Source organism: Megalops cyprinoides, chromosome 15, assembly GCF_013368585.1.
Source record: "Megalops cyprinoides isolate fMegCyp1 chromosome 15, fMegCyp1.pri, whole genome shotgun sequence".
Classification (NCBI taxonomy): Eukaryota; Metazoa; Chordata; class Actinopteri; order Elopiformes; family Megalopidae; genus Megalops; species Megalops cyprinoides.
This window is the reverse complement of record NC_050597.1, coordinates 30359200-30387144: the sequence shown is the minus strand read 5'-3', so window position 1 is coordinate 30387144 and position 27945 is coordinate 30359200. Positions and strand designations below refer to the sequence as shown.

Genomic DNA, 27945 nt, shown 5'->3' with positions numbered 1-27945 from the left:
CTTCATTCAACCACAGACATAACCCAACTACACACACTTCACTCAAACATATACATAATCCAATGACACACGCTTCACTCAACCACATAATTAAGTCACACACTTAATGCGACCACACACTTGACCCAAACACACACTTAAGCCAGCTGCACAACACGTCAACTGAGCAAACACTTAACCCAACCATACACTTAACTCAATCACACACTTAACCCAACTACACATATAACCCAACTACACACACTAAACTCAACCACAGACATAACTGAATCACACACTTAATGCAACCACACACTTGACCCAAACACACACTTAAACCAGCTACACAACACTTCAACTGAGCAAACAATTCCTCTGTCATTCCACCCCATATGAATACAGCACTTATATCACTCCTCCTTAAGCCTAATAAAGACCCAACTCTCTGCTCAAGCTATCGCCCATTATCTCTCATTAACACAGACATTAAAATCATCAGTAAAGCACTAGCTATGAGATTAGAAACAGTCATCTCTTCTATAATACACCCTGATCAAACAGGCTTCATTAAAGGTAGGCATTCATCAAATAACATGCGCCGTCTATTCAATCTAATCAGTATAGCCAAAACCCAAACAAACAATACAGTCATCCTGTCATTAGATGCAGAAAAAGCATTTGACCGTGTTAACTGGACATTCTTATTCTCCACATTAGAAAGATTTGGTTTTGGGGATTCATTTATCCAATGGATTAAAATTTTGTACAACTCACCCACAGCATCAGTAATCACAAATGGCATAATTTCACAACGTTTCACACTTCACAGAGGTACAAGACAAGGATGCCCACTCTCACCCCTACTATTTGCCCTGTTTATTGAACCCCTAGCAGCTGCCATCCGCCAAAACACCCAAATCACTGGTATCACCACTCTGAACACAACCCACAAAGTCAGTCTATATGCAGATGACCTATTACTATATGCACAAAACCCTCTTACATCACTCCCAGCCATTTTCAATCTGATTGGGACATTTTCTGCCATCTCAGAATATTCAATCAACTGGTCAAAATCCATTATTCTCCCAGTTAACCAGGACCAGTGGAATGCTGTGACACCCAGGCTCTCACTAAACATCCCTACAGGTAACATTCGATATCTTGGCATTGATATTTCCTCCAACCTTTCAGATTTGTTTGAATTGAACTTCACACCAATTCTTAAAACCACTGAAAAGTGTTTAAGTTGTTGGAATAACTTACCACTCTCACTTGCTGGCCGCATAGCTGCAGTGAAAATGTCAATCCTACCAAGAATCAACTATCTCTTTTCAATGACTCCCGTCTTCCCAACACCCAACTGGTTTTCTACTCTAAACTCAATAATCACAAAATTTTACTGGAAAAATAAACAACCAAGAATTAAACTCTCAACACTCCAGGAAAGCAAACAGTTTGGTGGCTTAAATGCCCCAAACTTTCTCCATTACTTCTTAGCTCATCAGTTACAGTACATAATGAAATGGACATATTCAGACATGCAACAAGATCCTTGGCTTGAAACTGAACAGTCAGCTTGTGAAGAATTCTCTATTAAAGACTTGCCATTCTTACCCCAATCAATCAAAAAACATAACTGCTATAAGGTCATCACCATTTCAACAACCCTGGAAGCTTGGTGGAAAACCAATAAGATCACAAATCACCCACTTAAACCATGTAAACTCACACCAATTTGGAACAACCCCGATTTCTTAATCAATAAGACCGCCTTCACATTTAATACCTGGAAAAGTAAGGGAATCACCCACTTACAACACCTGTTTGCAAATGATAAATTCTTAACCATCCATGAACTAACACAGAAATATAACATGACCCAACCAAACTTTTTACAGTACCTCCAGCTTAAAAATGCACTAAAAAATAAAATACAACTTTCCAACATTGATCTACAACCACCACCATTAATAGAAAAGATAGCATCCATTTCAACATCTGAGAAACCTTTATCTAAAATATACAAACACATATCATCACCAAAAGAAGAAGCACTACCTATACCAATAACAAACTGGGAAAAAGATTTAAAAATTAAGACTGATCTCAGTTTCTGGAAACAAATATGTAGCAACATCTTCTCCATGACAAACAACTCCCAACTACAGCTAATCCAGTATAAGGTCATGCACAGAACACACATCACCACCCGTAGAATGCGCCTCATGGGCTTCACCAATACAGATATCTGTCCACAATGCACCCTCAACACAATAGATTGTTATTATCACTCTTTCTGGCAATGCACACCAACCAAAAATTTCTGGCAAGCCATAATATTTGAACTCTCCAAATTTCTGGGTCACAGCATTCCACTGTCCCCGTCCCTTTGCCTTCTAGGAGATCTCACACCCATCAGTCATATTCACAAATACCACAAGATCATACTTGTCACCTTAACAATAGCCAAAAAAACAATACTCCTAAACTGGAAATACAGGCACAAACTTTCAATATCACAATGGCTTAATCTGTTAACAGACTACCTCTCAATGGAACGAATCACAGCTAAAAACAATAAACAGACCAAATTATTCAGTAACACCTGGGAACCCATCCTTGTAGCTCTGAACTTTCCAACAAATTGACCCCCCCCCCCCTTTTTTTTATTTTTATTTTTTTTTTTTTTCTTTTTTTTTCTCTTTTTCTTCCTCTCTCTCCCCCTTCTTCCTTCTTCTCCCCTTCTCCTTTAATAAAAGAAAAAAAAAAAAAAAAAAAAAAAAAAAAAAAATATAACCATAGCAGTTTCTGATTGGTACAGATGTAGATTGTGGAAAACCTTTAATAGTCTTTCCTTTTTTCTGAATAACCTGTTCATAGCTTTGTCAAATGCTAGTAAAAACAAAATCATTTCTTTGTATTAGTTGTTGTTTGTAATAAAAAAAAAAAAAAAAAAAAAATAAACATTTCATAATTTCTGTACAGCAAAAATAAAAAAAAAAAAAAAAAAAAAAAAAAAAAAAAAAAAAAAAAAAAAAAAACTGAGCAAACACTTAACCCAACCACACACTTAACTCAATCACACACTTAACCCAACTACACATATAACCCAACTACACACACTAAACTCAATCACAGATATAACTGAACCACACACTTAATGCAACCACACACTTAATCCAAACACACACTGTGCCTCAGAGATGTCATACACCTCACCCAAGCCTTGACCTGTGGAATGCTGCTCCTTTCACCTCAACTCCACACACCGTTCCAAAACTCTCACCGGCCCAAAACTGGACAATAAACCTCAACAACACTCATTTCCACCAACACCTGCGCAGCTGAGCAACTGATAAGACTGCTGGGGGTTTGGGAAACTGTCCCTTCCCGACAGCCCAGACAGAGATCAAAACAGAGCGTGCTATCAGACGAGCCTCACTAAAAGTGCCCTGGGTACACTCGCATTCCTGGAGTACTTTCCTTTGCCTGTCTTTCTTTTAGTCAGCAGACAAAGACCTCTCGTGCTGAATCACCTCCAGCAGTCGGCTGCCTCCTCATGAGTTTCCATTTCCCTGCTCCTCCAGTCACTTTTTCGTGAATCACGTTTTTAAAAAGTTTCATCTCGAAAAAAAAGTGAACAAGTCTGCTTTCTCTGGCCTCAGAGCTGCCTGGGAAGAGATGTGGAGTCACTTGACTCGAACAGCGCTGTGGAAATTGTGAATTCGGGCTGTTTTGTTTTTGTTTTTGTAATGCCATCCTTCTCCCTCTAACTGTTGCACACACACAGGAACACACACACACACACACAAGCATTTTCCCTGATGATGTCGTTCCACGTACCCGCGTTAGACCCCTGCATCGTTCCCCCTCTCTCTCGTCAGTCCGTCCTGGAGCAGTCTTTTCGATTCCTGGTGTGAATACTCCGATCCTTACTGGTATTCCCTCTCCCCCTCCTCCTTGTCTAAAACTTTTTCCTCTCTTTGTCAGCGAGCCTCTCTGAACGCCTCTCACTCACAAGTTCAGCGTGAGGAGGTCTGAATGGGAGCCCCCTTCCCCCAGATCTCCTCCCCTCCTGTGTGCCGTAGCACCGCCCCCTCTCCCCTCCCCTCCCTCTCTCCCTTGCTCACTTTGTCTCTGGACACCCCCTCCTTTTCCTTCTCTGTCTCTCTCTCTTCTCTCCCTCTCTATCCCTCTTCCTTTCACTCTCTTCCTGCCTCTCTGCCGGTTCTTCTCTCTCTTCTGCTCTCTTCTACTCTTCTTCTTTCTCTTTCTTTTCCTTTTAACAGTTAGTTTTGTCTGCTTTTTAAAAATTGATGAATGATAATGTTTGTTGTGTTTTGTGGTGTACTGTTCTACAGAAAAGAAGCGTAAAATTCAGTCTCTCCCCTCACCTCTCTTTTTCTCTTTCCTTGTCAGACACTCACTAGTTAGGCCAGTCCTATACCCTTCTCTTACTTTCTTTCCTGCCAGTGTCGTCTCTGAGGGTGCTATGAGGTGGGGGTAGGGGCTTTTTTATCCAGCCCCCTGCTCAAATCTGACTTATTGAAGCTCTGATCCCTACTGTGGCTTTAGACCACTGAGCAATTAGCCCAAGGTGGAAGGCCCAGATTTTCCGGTAATCGCGTTTGTGACTCATTTCAAAGCAAAAATCGATGGTAACGTGATTAGATTGGGATGGGGGGTGGGGGAGGCGGTTGGGGGACTCGTCTAGTCTAGTGAACCTGGCAAAGCCGGGAGACTTGTGGATTTCCTGGAGGCCTTTCCACCATGCTTTCAAGCCGACATACACAGCACACTCACAGATACACACACACACACATATGCACGCATACACACATGCACGCGCATACCCACACAAACAAAGCAACACTTTGCTCCAGTCAATGGAGAGCCCAAAACACATCACCACAGAGGACCACAGCACACACGTGCAAGGGCAGCTCTCCTTCTACAGAATGTATGGGGAAAAAAGAACAACTCTGCTCTCTGATTGACCCATTGTTTTTCAGGTCAGTTCAGCTCTGCTGTCCTGCTTACTGGCTGCAGTTGTTTGTGAAGGAGAAGTTCAGTGCACTGTGCTTGCGTGTTTGTGAGGAGTTAGAAGACTGGGAGGGGGGGTCACCTTCAGTGTGCACAGATGAGAGTGCATTTGATTTACAAGTGCTGCCACTGTCCAGGGAATCCATCAGATCAATGCATACCGCTTGTGCATGTACCAAGGAGGATTTAGATGATATTCCTGCCTGAGCTGCAAACCCAGAGAGATCCTGAAAGATAAATATACCACACGCCAGTCATTGGAGGAGCTGAGCTGTCAGTGACCACCTTGTGCTGCTCCAAACAGTGAAGATCAGCAGTTAGAATCCGTTCTCTTTTAAGAGAGGAAATGAGATGAGCTTCCTTGAGTTTGATGGGGGGTGGGGTTTCCTCTCTTTTCACTCAGTGAACAACACGGGCCCCCCTTACCCACACACCCACACACACACATTCAACCAGAGAAGGGGAAAAAACGAATAGACTTTTCTTTTCAGTGCAGAAAAATAATCACGTTCCTGCACAATGGACCCAGGTCCCTGGTTAATCCCTGGAAATGAGTGATTTGATTAGCCTGCGCCAGCCACACTAGCTCTGGTCCTCTGAGCCGTGCTGTGCCATCCACGGTGAGAGTGGGGGGTGGGGCCCTGTGTAACGGTGGGCGGGCGGAGAATCACCCCCACTCTCTCTCACTCTGCCGGGGGAGTCTTGGCCCTGGGCTCAGACTTAACCCCTTCCATCCCAAACAGAGAGACAGAGAGAGAGAGAGAGAGAGAGAGAGAGAGAGAGAGAGAGAGAGAGAGGTGGGCTGGGGTGTGGTGTTAGTCTAGTTGTTTCCACTTATCTTAGTAGTGAACACCAGTGTTCTTTCAAATGCCCTGGCTACCTATTGAATTAATGTGTGAATAAATCATAAAACAAATATGCACACATGTCATTGTAATAGCATTGATTTGGGTTAATTGTTTGTGTGCTTCCTAATTCATATGTGCAGCAGATGAGCTCAGTGGTTTCCTTACAGGGGATCTATGAGAGAGCTTGAACTTTAAAAGATAAATGTCATAATTTTGCGGCTCACAGGGGCAGGGAGTTGCATGATGTGGGATGTTTTTGCAGTCTTTCATTCCTCACTTTCTTTCTCTTACGTATTTTAATGGTACTACAGTTTTAATAAAGGTTGTAGAGTGGTAGTATTGTTATGTTAAATAAGCAGTGGCAAGCAAACTACGTTACTAAATGAACAGAAATATTATGCTTGTTGTATTATGCATTACGCTTGTTGGTTTGATTATGGCAATACTCCCTCTGTGAGAGGTTATGTAACAGGAAAAGATTCAGTGTTGTCTCAGTCCTTCGATCGCAAACAGCTGCTTGTGTGTGTCCATCTGTGAGGTATCGTGTGAATGCGTCCATGTGTGTGCATGAGTGCCCGTGTGCATGAGCGCCACCATCTGACACGCCCTCTGTGGGTCCATACTCCTGCTCCTCTGCGTGCCGTATCGCTCAGGCAACTGGATGTGGAGTCGGCAGGGAGGGGTGACCCAGCACCCACTGGTGACAGCTCGCTGACCTTTGACCTTCTAGTGACGGTGGACGGCGGTGATCCCGGGATGCAGCGCTCTTCAAACAGAGGAGATCTGAGACAGGCTATGTGTGTTTCCGTGGGGCCCCACTCACCTCCTCTGCACTCTTCCCGGACCGCCCCCTCTCTGGATTTGTGGCTCCCAGGTTGGCACAAGAGGGCATGCTCACAGAGGAGGAGGGAGGAGAAGCATGTGTGTGTGTGTGTGTGTGTGTGTTATGTGTACCCATGTTCTCATGACTCCTCTGCTGCATGGCGACAAGCCAGTAGGGAGTGCCTTCCCTCTAAATACACTGCCCCAGTGCAGCGATGGGGAAACTGTGCTTCGGGAGGTGCAGTCTCTTGAATGAAGTGCTAAAACTGGGGTCTTGACACACAGCAGTCAGCATTTACCAAAATAGTAGAGGTGCTAACCCCCAAGTCCTAGCTGAGTTCCAATGTGGTCACCTGGCATCTGGCTGTGTACTCGCTCACATTCTCAACCCTGGTTTTCCCAGATCATCACTGTAAATGAGAGGGGGTTCTCAGCTGATATTTCAGATGAAATAAACGTCAAAGTCAAATGAGACATGCATGTTCATAACATTCGGGAACACTCATCTCTGAAGCAGAACAGAAGCATGCATCATGCTTTTCCAAGGCTATTGCGAAACAGGTCTTTAAGGGCTGTGGCCTTTAGGGGATCCGAAGCAGTTCCAAATCCAAATTGGTCCCAAATCAATTCCAACAATCAACAAAAATGTAAAACTTGGTTCTACTCAGTAGCAGTTCCATTTTGACAGACCCAGAATGGAGATCTGCAAGTGAATCTGCAAAGGCCTGGAATCGGAGTGAAAGGAAATTCGATTCCACTGATTCACGAAAAAAAGTCAGCCAGACATTCTGGTGCAGAGTCCCAGCTGGGTCCCAACAAAATGTCTTGCCCTGCGGGTGGAGAGGCGATGCTGGCCCCGCTGCTGTTAGGGGACACCATGTCAGCTGTCGCTCCTTGGCACTGACCTCTTGCGCACCCTGCCATTGGAGTAATGGGATCAAAGCCTTATCCATTCACAATCAAGGCTCGGGTCTGTTTCTGCCTGCACCGATCCCGCAAACTGCATGATGCGCACAGGACCTCTACTCTCATGGTTGTGAAGCTCCTCCAAATCCACCATGGACAGATCTGTACATATTGACTAAAGGCGTTTGGTAACCATGGCAGCCAAACTCATTCAAACTGATCTATTCAAAATACTGCAGATACTTTGCATTTGCTAGCATGGTGTTCTCATGCTATACACAAACCATTACGTGAATGGTACTTATAAAACACACTTTTAAGGACTGCTATGACAGAGGGAATTCTCTCAAGAAACGGTTTCACAATGTATGTAATACCACAGCATTTCTAACAGCCAAGTACACCATTTTTTGGCACCATTTTTTCACAATAACAGCCATTTTGTTCAGTCAGACATCTCAACATGCCAGGTCAAACTGATGGATAGTTTTGTCCCACTGCACTGTAAAAGAATGTGGGACTCACATGTCTAGGTGACATTGTATCAGCAGCTGGAGTGCATGAGCTTTTTCTGTGGACTGACCGGGAGAGTGAGAAAGAGTAGTGAGAAGATGAAGAGAGAGAAGAGAAGAAAGGGAGAGAGGACAGAAAGCAAGGGTAGGAGAGAGGGGGAGAGAGAGAGAGAAGGAATAGGGAAAGGGGAGAAAGCAAGGGAAGAACAGAGGAAGGGAAAGGAGAGAGGAGAGGAACGACAGAGAGAGAGGGAGAAAGAGAGAGAGGGCCCACCAGCACAACAATGGGAGTTGGCCCACAAATCACTCTGGTCCTGGGTTAACATGGCGGGTTTATGGGACAGAACAAGGATGTCGCACACGCCGCATATAAAAGGGGTTCAGCTTCACCTCATAAATCTTTTGTTATGGGGAAAAGCAAGAGTAGAGGATGGTGGCCATGAGGACATTTCCACTGCCTGCCAGCCCTGCCTGCACGAGCTCCCAGCATGCTGGCCAGGGTGGCCAGCCTGTGTTTGCAGGGCATTCACTGCCTGCCAGCCCCTTCCCTGGTGAAAAGCTCTGTGCTACCAGCCGCCATGACCACACCGACACAAAGCTCAGCTAACATACATACAATCAATGTATGAACCAATATGTGGCAGAAGCAATGATAAGAGGATTGTGGGAAAGAAGCTCAGGATTGGCGCTGTCACGGAGGGGTGATGGGCGTGTTGTTATGCCTGGGTGCTGCAGGCAAGGTGTGCAGAAATCCGACTAAATGGAAGGCCTTATTAAACAGCTGCCCCTGTGTGTCTGGTCCTGCAAAGTATGATGGAAAATGTGCTGAATGTCATGCAGGGACAATGAACAGGAAGAGTGATCCTATACTGCTGCTGGCCTGCAGGATTTATTATAGAATTCCAGCACTTTGCATTTAGCAGATGCTCTCATCCAGAGCGACCTCTAGCACAAGAGAACTGAAGTGCATCCATCCAAGTTATATGAGCAATAGTGTGAAACCAGGCTAATACCACTCCCAGACCAATCAGTGCATGCACAACATTATACAAGCATCTGAAACTAGACAGTCGAGATAACTATGGGAAGTCTTTAAGTACATACACTAGCATATCTCAGGAGCTCCCAGGCTTATATACAGGGTGAGTTTCATGAGGCGGTGCCAGGCATGTCTGTGCCTTAACCTGTGGTTGTTATTATCCTGTGATACACACATCTCAGGGTCCCCTCACACAGCAAGAATCTGCAGTAGGGAGGGGAGAGAGGATCTTAGGGTAGGTGAGATGGTACAGAAACCAGAGCTGGAGGGACAGACAGCTGCTGCTCAGATCACTCGCGCTCCTGTGAGGGGATCTGCTGGGCCCTCTCCAGGAGCTGGGCACTGATACACCACCATTTCAGCCTGGGGGCACGGGGTTTCTGCTAAAACCATCTGAAACGGGGAAGCTGGCTCTAGAAGGATGTTTTTAACCCTGCTGTGTGTATATTTGCATGAGTGGTGTTAGTGTGCATGTGCGTGTGTGTGTGTGTGTGTGTGTGTGCATGCGTTTGTGTGTGTGTATGCGTGTATAGCTGTTTGTGTGCATGCTTGTGGTGTGTGCAGCAGAGGGGCCAGTCCCATGCATGGGCTGTAAGGGGTTACAAATGCGTGGCTTCCCTCTGCCTACGCAGAGCAGCCTGGAAAATGGAGCCACACAAAGCCCTTGGAGCCCTGGGTAACCTTTCTCTGACAGCTGCTTCTTTCCCAGTGTTCCCTGCTTCTCTGGCCAGTGACCACTTTACCCTGACCTCTGACCCCTGCTGGCCCTGCCCAAAAGGCCCAACACTCAGCATGCTGTCACTGTCATCTGTCACAAGCCTGGCCTGTGAAGGCCACCCTTCAAAGTGCTGGCCGGGGACTCTTTCACGCTTGGTGTCGGGGGTCGGTTGCAACCCAGAGGCCGACAGAAATTTGGGTCATTTGTCAAAGTCAGGATGCAGTGCGACCCACAGGGCACCGCCCCTCACAGTGAGAGAAGAGAAAAGTGTTTCTAGGATCCAAAAGAGCGCTGGCTGACTGAAAAAAAAGGGCAGAGTGTCGGGGGTTTACTGTGACCAGCGTTTGACTGTGGCGTGTTTTGAATCACTTTGCTATAACTTCTTTTAAAAGTAAAACATTTAGTATCATGTTATGTCTTTTGTTGATATTCCCTCAGCTTACCTTGCAGTGGTGCCCGGCGTTCACCTCCTACAGGTCCGGGAGACTTGGAGCAGCCAGGACCAGGGCACATCCCAGGCCTCCTATTGGCCAGTGCTCCCCTCCTCCATACCACTCTATTGGAGCAAACATGGAGGAGCCGTCAGCCCAGTGGCACAGACCACAGCAACACGTTACAACACATTACATTATGTTACGTTACATTGCACTGCGTTACATTACAGTACATTACATTCTGTTACATTACATTCCATTACATTGTGTTACATTATGTCATGTTACTTTAAGTTGCGCTACAATATTAGCACTGCTAGCTACTTCTATGCTTCTCTACACCACCACACTGCTACAAAGCACAGGTTAAAATACTGAAAGCTTGCTTGCTGTAACGGCACTACCTGCAACAAATCCTCAGGAAAGGAAATGATGCTTCACATGTTTACTGCTGGGATTCTCCACTCATCCATGCCCTCGATACATGGCCCCACAATCAGCAAAGAGTAAAGAGTTTAAACAGAGAATCTACACCTACCCAGTGTTATGACGCAACCGTCTATACTTCAGAATTACTGCTTACATTTTTCTCCATTTTAAGCACTAAGCTATTCAATATCCTGACATACATATGCAGCAAACAAACATTTTGTGTAAATGCAGTTACATCTCTAACGTTGTGACAACATTGTGAAATGGTAATATGTCAGATCAGTTCAAGGAGCCTTACTTATGAAGTCGAGAGAAAGAAGCAAAAAAAACAGGATGAAATTTTTCTGGGGTTAGAGAATATTTCCTGTCTTGTTTCAAACTCATCAGAATAGCCTTACAAGTACCCACAGGCATTCCTCAGTCTGTCTGGACTTTGGATGGTGGAGAGTGGGGGGCACGCTGCCACCCACTGGAAAGATGGGCACACTGCATGCCTTTCAGCCCAGAAAAACTTTTAAAAATTCTTCAAACAGAAGGATTAAATGGGAGTAGCTATCTGTAATTCTCTTCTAATACACACCTACCTGGGACTGGCCACCCCAGCAGAGTGAGAATGAGAAATATCACCTGTGGCACCAGAATTCTGAAGAGAACTAAAATGACAACAGTTTAATCCGAAATGCCTCCGGCTCAGGAACAGGAACTGTGTGGTGAAGGTGGTCAGCACTTGCTGGTGGCATATCTGAGAGCCGTGACTGCACGAGAGCCACATTCTGACTGAAATGCACCGCAGTCTGGCTCTCCCACCCAAAAAACGTGCTGCAAAGCTCCGAAGAGCTGTGAGAATAAATATTCCTCTACGACAACTTCCCCAGACATCACCAGCCACAGTAGACATGTTTTCTGACACATTCATTTAGAACTGGCAGTAGGGGATCTCCAAAGACGTCACACAAACAAACTGTTTAAATCCTTGTAATAGTTAACTGACTTACTAATTATATGATAGTTACAGATGCAGAAGTACTGCCCTAACCACCTGGAAAACATGTATACATAAAAGACAGCTAGAGATATTCTGTAAGGAAATCAAACTCAGGGTTACAGTTGGACATGTTATGTGATGTGTCCTTGATAAACAACAATCCAACACTTCAGATGCATTGTCTAATGCTTTAAAAGATTGATTTCGGTCTGTCTCAATGTCCATTACATAATCACTCAGTAAACACCCGTATCCAGGGCAACTGGCATTGCTTACATTTCTGCATTTTACACACTCATGCAGTGGGATGTTTGCTGAAGTAGTTCAGGCTGAACACCTTGCACAAGGGTGTAACAGCTGTGCCCCATCTGGGAGGTGAACCTGCAGCCTTCCTCTTGGGTTACATGCCCAGAAGCTCAGCCCCTGCACTGCCATGTCACACCACAGTGAGTAAATTACAAGATATGGTACTGATCACTTTTAAGATAAAGGCCTATGGTGCCCTTTCAAGTGGCATGCCCAGACTGCGTCCACCTCAGCATAGAGCCCCCAGCTGGAGGAAATGAGCACTGCATCTGCTGTGATTGACACACCATGGTGAATCGCATGTGGAACACTGCTCTTATTTTTGATAAACAACCAAACATGAACCCCCCCCCCCCCCCCCCCCCCCCCGTTTGGTCTCTGTAAGGACAGCTCCAATTCACATCTTCTCCTCATGCTAACTAAGCTGTTTGTGTTTCCCATTTTCAGCGCTAAACAAAACAATCAACAAAAGAACACAGCACACATCCTCAGATCTTTTAATTACCTCCTACCAAATCTGATGTCAGGCTTACCCTCATTAAGCAGCTCAATCACCACACAAACACTTAGATTTATGCAAAGGCCTACCTCTGTTTGGGATTGTTTGGGATATGTGGTTTAGTAATACGTGTGCAAAAACGTGAATATCAAACCCCAGAGCCAGAACCGGAGTGCTGTTGGTTCCCCAAGCAAAGGATCTGTAGAGCCGCCTGGACAGAGAGGGTGTGGTTTGAGGCCTGCCCCTGTAACATATGCCCACCTTCCCAGCAGAACTTCTGTGGCAGCCCCTCTCAGTGCCCCCTCCATCAGTGCGAACACGGTTAAAGGAATCAACCAGCCGGCTGCTCTTTGGAAATGGATGTAAGGCAATCGATGTCCTGCCGACCCTGGCAAGCCCTGTGGACTCGGTGCAGACAGCCCGTCAGCAAGCCTGCTGAAGCGACAAGCCACCATTGATCCCCGGAAATGTTTCTTGCCACTGTAAACAACGTATCTGTTTTTCACCTTTAGCCTTTCTCAGGCCAGCATTATTCTGCACTGAGATCCCACGGCCAGCCCCATGGTGTGGGGTTTCTCACCCTGCTGTGGATTTACGAGAGAGGGTTTGGTCGGCCCAGATGTTCATACATCTGCCCTCTGAGGGCTCCTGGTGTGGGCTTGATGCTGTGCTTCAAATTTTCACTCCATTCTGAAATCCATTTTCCAGATTTTTGTCAGGGTTTTTCCAGGTTTAATTTTCTCCAGACCTTTCTTCTGAGTTTTCCATAAAAGTTCAAATTCATTTCAAGCGAATGGCAAGGTTTTGCTGTCTGGTAAATTGCTGATGACTGACCACACATCGTAAGCTGTGGGTCACTGTATGTAGGTCAGTTTAAAAGCCCACGAAACAGCAGTGAGAAACAGACTGAGGTGAGACACCCACGCACCCCCCCGTTGCTCGTCTCCCCGTCTGGACCCTGGGATTTGAGCCCCCCCTCCCCTCCTGCTGTGCTTGTCCCACAGTAGGACACAGGTCACCATGATAGGGTGGGGGGGGTCTGGGGGCGTTACAGAAAACCCCGTATTAGCCAGCCCCGTCCCTTCTGTGGACCATATGGTGAGGTTCCCGTTCCAGGGGATGGGGTGAGTTTTGGGTGGGGGGATTGTAGACTGCCCTGTCCCACAGACGCAACAATATCTTGCAGGCCATTATCTCACCCCTGAGAACAGAGCATGCAGTCCTGGGGTGGAATAATGTGGCTCCAGTCAATTGGCACAATAGCCACGCTCATTGGCCCCCTCTGTGCATCTAATTAACAGAGAGGGGAACAATGGTGGGAGAGTGAGGGGAGCCACCCACCTGGTGACAAATCAGGTCAGGACAGGGTCCCTTTAAGACAAAACGACCGCAGTGGCTGTACTGTATACATCACATCCTCATCTGTGCTCACGCAGGCCCCAACAGATCCAAGCCAGCACTTCCATTCACATTTAGCCATTTGGCAGGCACTCTTATCCAATGCATTCAATAGGGTTAGGCAATTAGCTACACAGACACTAAAACATTAGTGCCACCCTTGAAATGTAGTACCATTGTGGGAAACATCGCCACAATGGGATTAAGTGCTTAACAGTAACCTAACAACCTTACAACAGTCACCTCCAGCAACCAGGAAGCTATTAACACTCTTTTAGTGTCTTTTAAAGCTATTCTTACAGAATTAGCAATTCATCTCCCTGGCTTGTTAAACTGTCACTCATGTCACGTTGCTGTATGTTGGTTCTCGCCTTGTATTTGTCAATTCTGAGAATCTGCACATTGCAAATAAAATGAAGAAAGAGAGGGGAAGAGAGAGAGGGAGGGTGATGATAGTGGAAGAGAGAGAGACAGAGTGGAAAAGAAAGAGATAGAGGGGAGGAGACAGGGAGAGACAGAATGGGAGATGAAGACAGAGTGGAAGAGAGAGAGAGAGAGAGAGGGAGAGAGAGAGAGAGAAAGAATGGAACAGAGAGAAAAGACGTGGTGGGGACTGAGATACCTTAGAAAGCCACATTTTGGCTTTACAAACAGGAATTGGGGAATGGTAGAGCCCGAGCTGTCTAGTCACCACAAAGCTGGATTGCCCTCCATTTCCACTGCCTCGCTCTGACCTGGGCTGATACGGCTTACAGCTTTCATTTTCATAAAACAAACCATAATGCTGGCTCACCTTCACACACCCAGCAATCAAATCACTGCCCCTCCTGATAATGTGAACTGGCTTCTGCTGTGTGTCAAGGGTTTATCTGAAGGTGAAGCATAAAGCCATATGCCACCATACACAGCAGTTTAGAGCTTCTGTTCAGCAGCTAGCAAGCTAGCATATATAAACATTGCTGGCTGGATATCTAGCTTGGTTGCATCATTCATATCATGTTACCGCACCAAGGCAAGCTATCCAAAAATGCACACAGCAACTTTTTAAAATAACGTCAAAAACAGTTAGGTCACACGTATCTGTTACATTAAACCAGGAACTCGTATTTAAAATGAGGTTAATTGTACATTGAGATTACGTTGTGGTTTTATCTGATAGTATGTAGTTGTACAAGCATCACCAAGCGTAACTGAAGCAGTAGTGCTGATGGATGGTAAAGCCAAGAAATTGAGATTCTGCAGACTGGTTTTTTTTTTTGCTTTTTCACTCAGGCATTCACATTTTCCCACCCGAAGTACATATCATGTTCACCTAAACAGCAGAAAAAAACATGGTTATGGGAGCAAGCCTGAGTCTTAGTGACAGAGGAAGAGAGATGACAGGATGTAAACTCATGCTGGGGTCACAGGTCAACAATCTTGCTCGGGGGCGAAAAGGAGGGCACTTCCTGTTTATGTGGGAACAATCTGAGAACCCCAGCTCATCAAAGCTGCTGTTACAACTGTCTGCATAACCAGAACGTTTATGGTTTGTTGCCCCCACTGGGGGTGAAAGGTCAAGTATCTTAGTCCAGGGAGGCAGTCTGTGTTCAGGCTCCACCTGACCCCCTCTTTACAAGGGTGGACACCCAACTCGTTCACTCCACCAGTAGGGAGTAGCACTGTAAGAACCAGCCCTGTAATGTTACTGGCCAAAATCCATGCAGGACTGATGGCTGGATCCCTATTGGAGTAATAGATTCAAGTATCCAGGGCTCAGATTTGTTTGCCCTATTGAAATGAATCTTGCGATATGCCCTTTCCCAAAACACATGCTTAAAGCCTGCTTTCATCTTTTGCAAAACACTCCTTACTGAAAAATTGTGGTGTATTGGAAGGAAACACACTTCCTGTCTAACACCACCTCTCATATTAACTGACATTCATAAGAATTCCATTCCAAATACATTCCAGATCTAATACTGTTGCACATGTGCCTTCATTCATTTTTGCCCTTGCTCTGTACATACCATTGTCATACCATTAATGTAACGGTTGAGATTATTCATAATCATTTAATACATAAAAAACATTTAATACATAAAAAAAGCCAAACACAAAGAGGGCAGGTGAACTCCAAGAGACCCCTGCTACCTGCCTGGTGTCACATGACCCCCCTCACAGGCTATCCTCTGCTTTCCTGATTATAAACGCCGCAGATTACCAGGCCTTATCACCTCTCTCTCCCCACAGATCAATGGCATTAATCCTCATTACTGCCACTGCCAGTTGCCAGAGGGATTAGACAGAAGTTAAATTGCGTGTGACTGCATGAAGACCCTCAAGGGCCTGTCATCGGTCCACTTGGCTATTTATGGAATCCACAGAAGCACGTGGAACGTTGCGTGTTTCGACCACAGAGTGAGGGCTCCTCTCTGCGTGACCCCAGGTTTACACTCCCTGCTGTCATCTTCTTTGGAAAAAAAGCATTGTCACAGTGTCATAGACATAAATCAGCATATTTCTTCCCCACACATTAGTCAGGTGGTAATGTGTATTTCCGTGTCCTGCATATACATTGCTGATCAAATGAGTTTTTCCTCCTGTAAGATAACTTACCAATGTGGCAGGATATATGAAATCAGGCATAAAAGGAATATACTTACAGAATATACTATAAGGAATATACTGTAAACATATAGAGCTGGTTATATATACTACAAATATTAGAATCTGTGCAATAATTACCACATTCATGTAAGCAATTTTGTGTATACGCTATACACAATATTTTGCAATACTTACACTACTACAAAATATCAAACAATATGGCAGTGTCAGTAATTTGTATATTTTCCCATGTATTTGGGAAGATTGGATGTATATTGAAAACATCCCTTGAATTTAGCATAATCTATTTTCCCCACACATTACTAAATCTGAGAACTTTATCTGATGACGATATGATGACGCCCATGTTCCCTTTGAATCGCTGTACATCCAGTTAATATCGGCTCCAGTCCTGGAGACACACTATTTCACAAGAGGCTCAATCCGACCTCATCCATCACGGCTTGGCATGAAAGGCAAGTCATATTGACGTCTGTAGCTGCACTCGAGAGACATTAAAAGCTACACTTCAAACAGAGACACGGATGTACCGTGTAGCAGGCTGCTAGACAGATAGAAGGCTTATGTAACTCTTTCTCACTTCATTTCCATAAAGGCTCCGAAGTTTCCATCTTCGCCGCTCAAGTTTTGCCATCCGTGGCTATGAATAGCTAGAGTGCACGTAATTGGGACACGATGTGGGTTAATGCAAATTATTTGTTGCATTGTTCTTTTTACGTAACAACCGGTAGCGGTAATCCGTAACAGCTCTTAATTTCCAGTCCCATTTATCATATTTTTTCGAGAAATTAGAAGCCGCTTTCTGGCTGCTTTGCTGTGTGCTTCAGTTTCCCTCTGTTCCATTGTGTAAGCAGACATACATAAAACATGATTTGCTGCTTCAATTTCTGACTTTTATTCAAAGAGGATTTAGATGCAGGGAACTTTTCCGAGCTGCGGGAAACGGGCCGGTCCTGTGTCATCATAAATAAGACCCTGAATGTGAAGCGGTGATTGCATTAACATAAGCTCATGTGGCTCATATGTGAAAACGGACATAAAACCTGACCTCGCGGGCCTCAGAGCAGGCTTATATACATATAGAATATAGAGTAGTAAAGAAAAACACACCCTTGAGAGTGAATTACTTTAACTGGGACCACAGGTTCAAACGCTATGAGTTAGTATGCTCATACTGAAATAAAGACGCCGCTGGGGTATAGTGTGTGGATACATTACATTACATTTAGTTGCTCAGCTGCTCTTATCCAGAGCGACTTACATAGGTTACAATCGTTACAAGTTATCTGTTTATACAGCCGCATATTTACAGAGACAATTCTGGGTTAAGTCTATTGCCTAAAGCACAACAGCACAGCCCCACCTGGAAACCCACCTGGGGTAGGAGCACTGCTCCTTACTACGGTGTCAGCACCGTGCCATTCTCTAGAAGGGGGAAGCCCCCACAGGATGGTACACACCACATGCAAGGCAATGGAATCTGAGTTGACAGCTCACACAGGATTAGGTCTCATTGAGACAGACAGCTTCCCCTGGCTCTCACCATCTTTTTTCAGGCTCACAGTGGCTCAGCAACAGTGAGGGTGTGAACACACTACAAACTCACAACGGAAAATTAGTAACTGCTGCTTTCTGTGGAAGAACAAGTAACTGCATGAGGTGAGTGCCACCATCTTGGTTGCCTTGCTGAGCCATACTGCCCAATATAACAGGTAAGAGGATCATTTTTGTCATGTGGTGTGATGGTAATAAGCAGGGCTCCTAAGCAAAAGGTTGCTAATTCAGTTCCCCTGCTGGTGCACTGCGGTACCCTTGGGCAAGGTACTTAACCTATTACATTACATGCATTTATCCAGAGCAAATTCCAGCACAAGAGAACAAGTTGTGATAATCTCAAACTAGACAGTCTTAGTATCTCAATGTTACTAAATCACAATATCCATAACACAGCGTGATACTGTATTATGGAGCAGCAAGAAATACAAGTAGCCCCCATCTGCTTAATGATGATCTACTCATTTGTGGGGTTCGGGTTGGAGGGTGATGGCACAAGGTCATCTTGATCTTTTACCAACGACATTCCACTGCAAACTGCTGTGTCCCGTCCTGACCCCCATCTATGAAATGCTTCTGAATCACAATCGAGTATGCCTGACTCACGGCTAAGGATGGTGGACTCCAGCAGTGGGATTATACAAGTTCTTCTGACTATTTGACTCAAATAGAGGTGCTGGCTAGATTCAATTGGAGTTGTGTCAAAAGCCGACAGCAATGGAATTGTAAATTGAATCAAACACAGACACTCTGTTTGAAAATAAACTTGGAGGTTTTGTGATTTGATCCAACAAAAATGTGTGCACTATGGAAGTGAACACAGTCAGGTTTGAGCAGAAATGAACTGCTCAAAAAAGGGCCCCAAAGTGTGGTCTCACAAAGTCTTGCTTTCACTTCAGTCACCTGCCATGTGACTTGCTCGCTTCCAGACAGGTGGAGCAGTTTTCATCTGATCTCCATTGCTCCTGTGGTTACCCAATAGTATGAAAGTACACAAGTGAGGGGCAGGACTGAGAATGTGGTGTGTAGGGTGTCTGTGCTCCCCCATCACGCCTGCATTTCCTCCAGAGAGCTGCAGGTAAAATGCCACTGATCCAAGAACAACTGCAAATCTGCAATATGAAACCAAGCAGAACTCTGGTTGTACATTGCAGGTTGCATGTTACTGGTTGTATATTGTCAAAAACAGCAGAGGCTGCTACATGTTGCTCTGTCCTCACTGAAAAGTGCAGTTACTCCCCTACCAAACAGTGTGGGATTGTCAGCTGGAGAGAAAAGCCTGTATACACCCATGTAGATGGCTCTGTGTTTATTTGGACATTCTAATATTTGGTCAGGGTTCCGGCATCTTTTAATGCATTCATTAAATTAAGCATTATGTGTTAAAGTCAAATAATGCAGGTAGTCTCAGCATTTGGAGAGCTTAAAACCAGACATCCACGTTAGGGTAAGAGGTAGTCTTTTATTGCAAACTTGCTTGGCATGCAAAACAAGTAACTCTTGTGTTACTCATGTACCAACACACCAGCTAATATTAGGACTCCCCCTTTAGCTGTCCATAAGCTGCCAGAACAAAACCTAATAACAATACACAAGGCCTTACATCTGACTTGAAGGAATGACTTTCAGACAGCCTTGCATCATGTAGGTGGAAGCTTTGTAAGTAGGGGTTCAATACATGTGCAGTTAAAAGCTGGGAAGGTAAAAAGCTTGGAGGCAGTGCTCTGGTCTTCTAGCTGGCTCGCTCGTCCCCTCAGGCGAGAGGAGCTGAAATGATCTAATAAAAGACATAAATTGTGGTTTAGAGCTTTGGGGAAAGATGGAGCCTGAGAGCACAAACCATCTCGAATGCCATAATCTGTGATAGGACTAATAGGATGCTTTGATTGCAGAACATGCTCTAACCATTCTGGACTGTGCCAGTCTAAAGGGGTCACTGTGCTTGGACAACCACCTGAGACTAATACTACAATATTTAAATTATGAAATGAACGCCTGAGGGTTTTGAAAGGTCTGGGTCTCTACATTGAAATTCCAAAGCCCGAAGGAGCTGCACATTCATGTGAACTCTGAAGACTATGAATTTACTGGCCTAAGAGATCCAAACGGAGCAGAGGGGAGTTCGAAAGTGGCAAGCGTTGCGTGTTTTTTTCCCCTCGGCATGCAGCCATACAGCAGGTTTTTTGTTCCAAAGTGGTCTGCCAAAGGCTGGAACAACCTGGCCTTGTATAATCGCCTCAGAGCTGGTTAAATAAACAATCACACTTCCAGCCACCCAAGCAATGCCCAACAGGTAATCACTTAAAGTCCTAAAGGCCAGAATCACAACCTTAAAGCTGCCTTGATGGGTGTGATCAGGCTTGGCTTCTCTTTGCTGGCATCCTGCCCAATCTGGGGGGGGGGGGGGGGGATAGCTCCTGGGCAGGCTGCTCCACCCAATGATATTCAGCCTGGAGCCAAAAGATGTGAGCCAGGAGCTAAACACCTTACAATCTCAGCGAGAGCTCTGAACCATTATTCCCTGTATTCCCCATAGAGATCAGCATGTGAGCAGAGTCACCGAAGCAGAAGCCAATGCTGGTGGCAACACTTCCCTTTCTACTTGACAGAGGTTGTCTGCAGTGCCTTGAGTGACATCACAGGTCTAGCAAGCTCATCACGGATGTCTGCGTTTACATTTAGCCATTTGGCAGCTTACAAAGCACAGGCACAGAAGTGCATGTAACCACATAAGTCCACATGAACAACAGTATAGTTTATAGTATATACTGAAAATGGTAAACCACATCTGAGCACATGTTGGTACCTGACACTGTAATATACTACAATAACCTGCAGAATACAGGATCAGTGCTATTGGGCAGCAGTGTTGCAAATTGGTGAGGAGCAAGGCTCATACCTGAAAGGTTGCTGGTTTGAGTCCCCCCTGGGCTAAGTAGCTAACCCTCAGTAAATACTTAATACAGAATTGTAACCTATATAAGTCTCTCTAATGTAAGAATGTAATGCCACCATAATCAATAACGTGTCAATGTGATACAGCCTCTTACAGTAGCAGGTACCGGTGAGGGGTTGCGTGGCTGATGGCAGGGTGCTGGTAGGAGAGGTTAGGCCAAAAAACAGGTTTTGGAGACATGCCACTTAAGGCTGTCAAGCTCTCATTATCATTTGCATTGATTTCTCGACATTTTATCTTGTCTTCCACACCCCCAAGAAGACTTACATCTGTTTCCAACCTCACCACAATTCTGGGGGGGGGGGGGGGGGGGGCAGCTCTGAAGGTCTCTGAACAATGAAATGAAAAGCAAAATAGTTTCCATCCTTTCTTTCATTCCTTCATGAAATGAAATGAAACGATATAAAACTGAAAAAAGCATTTTCCGGGCTTTAAGGATACTGATGCCCTTAGTCTGATGATGAACTGATGAGGTTGTCAGAAAGGCATCTGTACACACACAGAGCGGGAAACTGCTCTGGAATGGGCTGTTAATTCCCTCAATGCTAAAGCCCAAATTGAGCCAGCCAGAAAGAGCAGCAGCGGACCTAAAGGTTTTTTCCGGTTAAATGTAAATGACTGGGAAACTCCCCCTCTGGTCCCCTCTATGTTGATTATAATGAAGATAAGAGGGAGAAATGAGTGCTACAGCCTAAAGCTTCTCGTGTGAATTCCCCTAAAGGATCTCTAGTTACATTATTCTTTCATCTCTGTGTCACTTACATATCCATTTATAGAGCTGCACCTCACCTGAAGAATCAAGCTAGTACTTCTCCTTACCCCTATGTTGCTGCCGCAGTTACCCGTCATTAGCAATGGCGCGGAAAACGCTTCAATCCGCCTTACCACTTTGCCACTTTGCCTGTATATGGTTCGTGTACCCTGCTCATTACCGCTACACTGCAATGTTAGCTTGTGGAAAGTGTGATGCATAAGGAAACAGGCACAGAAATGTAGCCAACCTGCCAACAACTGCTGTAAAATTAGCTGCCTGTTTATCCACAGTGGGGGTGGGGGTTTGAAGGGGGGGAGGGAGGACAGAGAGGATCACGGGACACCAAACATCCCACTGAATACCGCTGGAATGTTTGCTTTTATTAAAAAAGCACTTTTAAGTCTAAATTATGGCGAACCTCACCAGTTTCCTCCGCGGTTTTGGCAGCAGGCTGCAGAAAGACTCCAGACCTGCAGCTGGACCTGTTTCAGTCATCACACCAAGGGCCAAGTAAGAATGTGCAGCGGCAATAAGTAACATTGGCGATGTCATCAGAACGAGCCGTCCCTGCGGGGCAGGCTTGCGGTGGCAGGGCCGGAGAGTAAGAGAGAAGGAGACAGACAGCTCTGCACGTGTTGTAGAGGCACGTTAGCCCCGACGGGCCTGAGCAGGTTGAGTCACTGGCTGACTCTGAGCTCCGACAGGCCTAATCCTAACAGATCGTCAGCGCGCAGGTGGTTTACAGAGTCGTGATGAATATTGACTTGTGCATGAAAGGGATTCTATGTAAGTTCCTGCACGTCAAAGCACATCGATTTAATTCACTGCAGGGGTGAGGTGTGTGTGGTGGGGGCAAGAGGGAGTTGATCAAGAGGCCGAGATTATGGACAGGGGGGTCGATAGCGAATTCGGATAGACCTTGGGAGTCTGGACAGGCACACATATCAGCGTGGCAATGCTGGTCTTGCTACTTGTGGTGAAGCAGTCAGTCGTGATGAACGAGATGCCACCGCAGTGCGAGGTTCTGACGCAACGTGAACTGACAGGACTCCATTTTGGCTCAACAGACAGGTGTGTGCAGTGATTCTGCACGCTATCCTTTGGGCTGTTCAGCAGTCACGCCTCCACAGACAGTCATTTGAGTTCTAATTCATGTCAGCTAAACACAGACACGTGACTATTTGCACAGATAATGCTAAGGAGTGATGTCCATTCATTATTAATTACTCCAGAATTTATATCTGCTGACTTGAGTGCAGTACCCAGGCTATCCTCACAAATGCCAGCATGTATCTTTCATTTCAAAAACTGTGATGCACCCCTTATGTCCATTTCAGTCAATCTACATTCAGAAGGGAAGCAGCTTCAATGGTGTTATGCTCACGCTCACTGATCTGGGAGTGCTGTTAGCCTGGTCTGACGCTGTTGCTCAATGTAACTTGGATGTATATACTTCAGTTCTGATGTGCTGGAAGTTGTTCTGGATAAGAGCTAAATGAATAAGAAATAAAACAATGTAATGTAATGTAAATGTAAAAACAGGGCAGATAAGCAATGGTGAGGAGGATAATAAGAAGCCCCCCCAAAACTTGTCCCCCTTTGCGTGCTCCCCCACTGCTACAGCTCCAGCAGGCGTCCCCCGGTCTGATCGCTACAGAGACGCTTGTCTACATAAGAGCTCAGCATCGGACCCTTCCCTCACAGCTTCCTGCCACGCCCCGCTCACCTCAGCTGCCCCGCGACAGGGCTGTGGCCTGCCCAGCGACAGCGCTGCTGGACCCCTCACTCTGAAGCAGACCCCCTCTCCGAACCCTGCCTCTGGTCTGTTCACAGAGGGACCGCAGCTGCCTGATCTCAAAACCATCCCTACAGAAGCCTCCCTCTGGCAGCCTGTGTCTGTCAGCGGCAGGAAATGAGGAAAGAAAACAGAGCTGAAAGTAACCTGAGCGTTAAGCAGGAACGTGACTCTGTAGCTATATGAGGTCCCAAGTGACTACCGTACAAGGGCTTGTTCAGGGCCCTGACTATAGTGTGATCTGCAGATGTTCAGCAAAAGTGGGTTCCTGCCTTGTCTTTCCACTATGAGTTTCTCGCGGTTCAGTCTCATGGCAGCTCCACTGACTGGGGAACAGCAGAGGATTCCAAGGCTGCCTCCCAGCCCACTACCTCTCCCCAAGCCTTGCTGTTCCCAGATCAGGTGTGGGAAAATGAGGAATACTCGAGAGGCACTTATCAGGAGCACTTTTGGACCTTGTCACATGCGCATGTATCTGTATTCTTGTGCTGCGCCACCCCCTGACACGGCCTCTGTGGGGCCATTTTCCTGCTCCGCTGCGTGCTGTATTGCTCAGGCAATGGGATATGGAGTGGGCAGGGAGGAGTGGCCCAGCACCCACTGGCGACAGCTTGCTGACCTTTGACCTTCTGGTGACGGTGGAGGTGATCCCGGGATGCAGCACTGTTCAAACAGAGGAGATCTGAGAGGAGATCCGTGGGGCCCTGCTCACCTCCTCTGCACTCTTCCCAGACCGCCCCCCTCCCTGGATTTGTGGCTCCAAGGTTGGCACGAGAGGGCATGTTCGCAGAGGAGGGAGGAGAAGCGTGTGTGTGTGTGTGTGTGTGTGTGTGTGTGTGTGCGTGTGTATCCGACCTGACGTTGAAGGGAGCTTGCAGGGATACATTGAGGCAGGCGGCAGAGCTAGAAAGCAGGCTGTTCTATAAATATCTCACTTTCCCTTCCTCTCTCTCTCTCTCCCCCTCTCTCTCTTCCCGTCTCTCTTCCTTTCTTCCTCCCTTCCTCTCTCTCCCTCTCTGTCTCTTTCTCTCCCTCCCCCAGCCTCCATCTCTCTCTCTCTCTCTGTTTCTCTCTCACCATCTCTTCTTCTCTCTTTTCTCTTCTTCTCCCACCCTCCCTCATTCTCTTTCTCTCCCTCTCTCCTTCTTTCTTCATCTCTCCCCCCTGTCTCCCTCTCTCTTTCTCCCTCTCTCAGCTGCAGGGGGAGAGCACCAGGGGCTCAGGAGGACAGCATTCTCATTCCAAAAACAAGAAGAAAAACAAGCACTAGGATGAGCACATACATAAATAAATGAAAAAAAAAACCCAAATCACAATTAGAGAAGCTGCAATCCTGCAACCCCAAAGGAGGAGGGGTGAGTGGGGTGTGTGTGTGTGTGTGTGGGGGGGGGGGGGGGGTGTCGCGGCCGTTACGTAACTCGAGACTAATCCCTCCATGGCCAGGCAGAGAACAAACGGGAGAGGACGTTACCTCCGGGCCATCCCGCTGCGGTCATGAGAGATTAATAATCTCGGTAATAATGGCAGTGCTGCACAACTCAGGGTCAGCCTGCCTCCCCAGGGGGTTTCAACACAAGGGGGCAGCGCTAAGCCCAGCAACAGCAGCCCCTGTCCCCGCCGACGAGTCTGAATGATGGGGAGGCTGAAGAGCCGAATGCCGACTTCAGAATAACAGCACTACACTGCTGCACACCAAAGACATTAACTCATTTATGTCAAAGCACCTTTATAAAACACAATTACCCTTCATCAGACCCACAGCCCACAACCGCACACAGAAACACAACAGCAGGGTGATGCTTCCTCCCAAAATGCCATGGGATTTATTGTACTATTTCATGTCTCCTACTCCGTAAGATTAATTTCCTACAGTCATGAAGCAAATATAAATCAAATAGCTAAATCTACAAAACCAAACAAGGCTTTTTGCTGTCAAAATCTTACATTCCAAAATAATTTATCAATGCAATTCCAGTTTATTTAATGTCACTACTGCATAATTTCAATGATACTGAACACTGTTATGACAAAAACTGCAAACTATTTCAAAGCAGTTACAGTTTCAAAGCACATACATACAATTACCAGATATTGATGCATGCACAGTAAAATCATTCTTCTCAAGTGTGGGGTCCATCCTTCCAATGCTTGTGAGGACTTAGCGTGCAATCTTGTGTAGACATCTGGCACATTGGGCCCCGAGCAATGAAAGATGCTCAGTTGACATAACAAGCGGGGCTTAATTATGGGGATTTGTAAGGTGGTAAATCGTGTAACCCCCTGCTCGCCCCAACGTCCCCTCTGTGCGCTCAAAGAAGTTTGGGTGCCGCTGTCCTCCGGCCCCACAACAGAGACCTGAGCTGTGAGAGGGAGGCTGAGGGACTGCTAGGGGCTGGCAGGATGCCCAGGCATCATTTCCCCTAATTTGGCTGCCCCCTTAACCTCTGCCAATTCAATGCCAGCAAGGCGTTCAGTTGCACTGTGACCTACCTCCTGAAATAAAGTTCAGTCTGGTCCGTGTGGCCCCCGTCAGAGATAACAACCACATGCATGCCGCAGAGTCTTCAGATGCATAATTACTGAACTGAGAGCACTCTGTACACAGACTGCATGCTCGCTTTACAGCTCCTGACTTTTCAGTATGGACCCCTGATCCTTCACCCTGACTGGTCAGCGATTGTGCAAGACCCTGTGGCAGAGCCAAGAACCTGCAACATCTGGCAACCGCCTGAGACACGTACTCCTGAGCACGCACTTAAAAAGTGCAAAATAACATTTTCCAGTTAACATAATTCACAGGCTAAGAACCAAACGAAGATGGCAGCCGCATTTTCAATGCAGCTCGAAGGCAACTGTAAATGTGTTTGGTAAAACCTTATTCACATTCCCTGTGTGCTACTGTGTGTCTCAGACTGTGGAGGAGATTGCACATATTTTTTGTGGGAAAATGGGTTGTTTCTGTGCACGAAGGCTGCTGAAATGCTGTATCTTTCATTTGTGCCCTTTGCAAAGTCACAGAGGGCCATGATTTGGGGTTTTCAGCAGATCTCGCATGAACCCCTTCCTCCTTTGCCCCCCAGCTTAAGCCCCCCCCTAGCCCCCCTCGCTCTCGTGCAGTCCCCAGGCTTGCAGTCCCCAGGCTTGCAGGCCTTGCCTGTGTGGGCAGGGCTTTCCTTTAGCGCTGCCCACCCTTTCTCACATCACATCACGCTTAGCGGACTCTCATCCAGAGTGACTCTCGTGGCATATAGTTTTTACACAGCTGGACATTTATGGAGGTGATGTGGGTGAAGAACTTTGCCCAAGGGTACCTCAGCAAGGGCAGCAGTGTGGCGTAGTGGTAAGGAGCAGGGCTCATAATAGAAAGGTTTGATTCCCTGCTGGGGCACTGCTGTTGTGCCTTGGGGTTATGTACTTAACCCTCAATTGCCCTAGTAAATATTCAGCTGTATACATTGGTAAATTTTTGTAACCTATGTTAGTTGCTCTGTATATATTCACCTCAGTCAATATTAAGCCGTATGTATAGATACATTTTTGTAACCTATGTAAGTTGCTCTGAATAACGTCTGTTAAATGACGATAATGCAATGTAATGCAAAAGCAGTGGTCAACCCAGGAAGAAAACCAGCAACCACTGGGTTCTGAGCCCTTTTGCTTACCGCTACGCCACACCACACCACTCGTTTGGTGCTCTGTTTGACGTTCTCCTCCCTCGTCTGTGAGCCTGTGGCGATGTCCTTCGAGGTGGTGCATTCTGTGTGCTGCATGCCGCAGACGCTCATCAGAGAAACCGTGCTGTAAATCCAATCTGATGTGGTGTCAGGACAGCATCTAGCCAAGATGATTGTAATTATGTAAATCCGACAGGCACGGACAGTTCCCGGGAGGGTGGGGGCGGGCACTCGGACGAGGTGGGAAGGGCAGAGTAGAGTCGTCGTGGTGACAGGGTGGACAGATTTCAGTGGAACGGTAAAAAATGCCAGGGGTGGAGGGGTGCAGGCAACCCGCTCTGTCCCTGGCAACCCAAGAGGCCTGCAGCGAGAGCCAGGACTGAAAGAAGGCTCATTTCGGTGTTTATAAAGACCCGAAGCATAGCGGGGAGAAGCAACATCTGCTGGCAATTACGACAGAGTGCGATCAATCTGACAAAGTCACGATTTGGACCGGCAAAGTCCCACAAACCCACCCCTTCCCCACCCCTTTCCAGCCTCCCCCCCATTCCTCTTGACTAAAACCCAAGCTCTCAGCCCGAAAACGAGGACTGTGCGCGCGAGCCCGGCTCGCAGTGAGGAGCCAGGGGTCAGACGAGGCAAGGGCTGCAGCTGGCGGACATTTGGGAGCCTGTTTCA

The 27945-nt window shown here is 46.3% G+C and overlaps 1 protein-coding gene across 4 annotated transcripts in view; it reads right to left on the bottom strand.

Annotated features, from left to right (window-relative positions):
• Positions 1–27945, bottom strand: part of lzts2a (leucine zipper, putative tumor suppressor 2a) — a 59480-nt gene that overhangs the window by 17554 nt on the left and 13981 nt on the right. For 2 of the 4 annotated variants that reach the window (XM_036546980.1, XM_036546983.1), the window contains exon 2: positions 10314–10426. The gene's annotated coding sequence lies outside the window, so the exon portion shown is untranslated. Of the gene's footprint in view, positions 1–3825; positions 3969–10313; positions 10427–27945 lie in introns of those variants that run through there. The other 2 variants (XM_036546982.1, XM_036546984.1) reach the window with 1 other exon arrangement.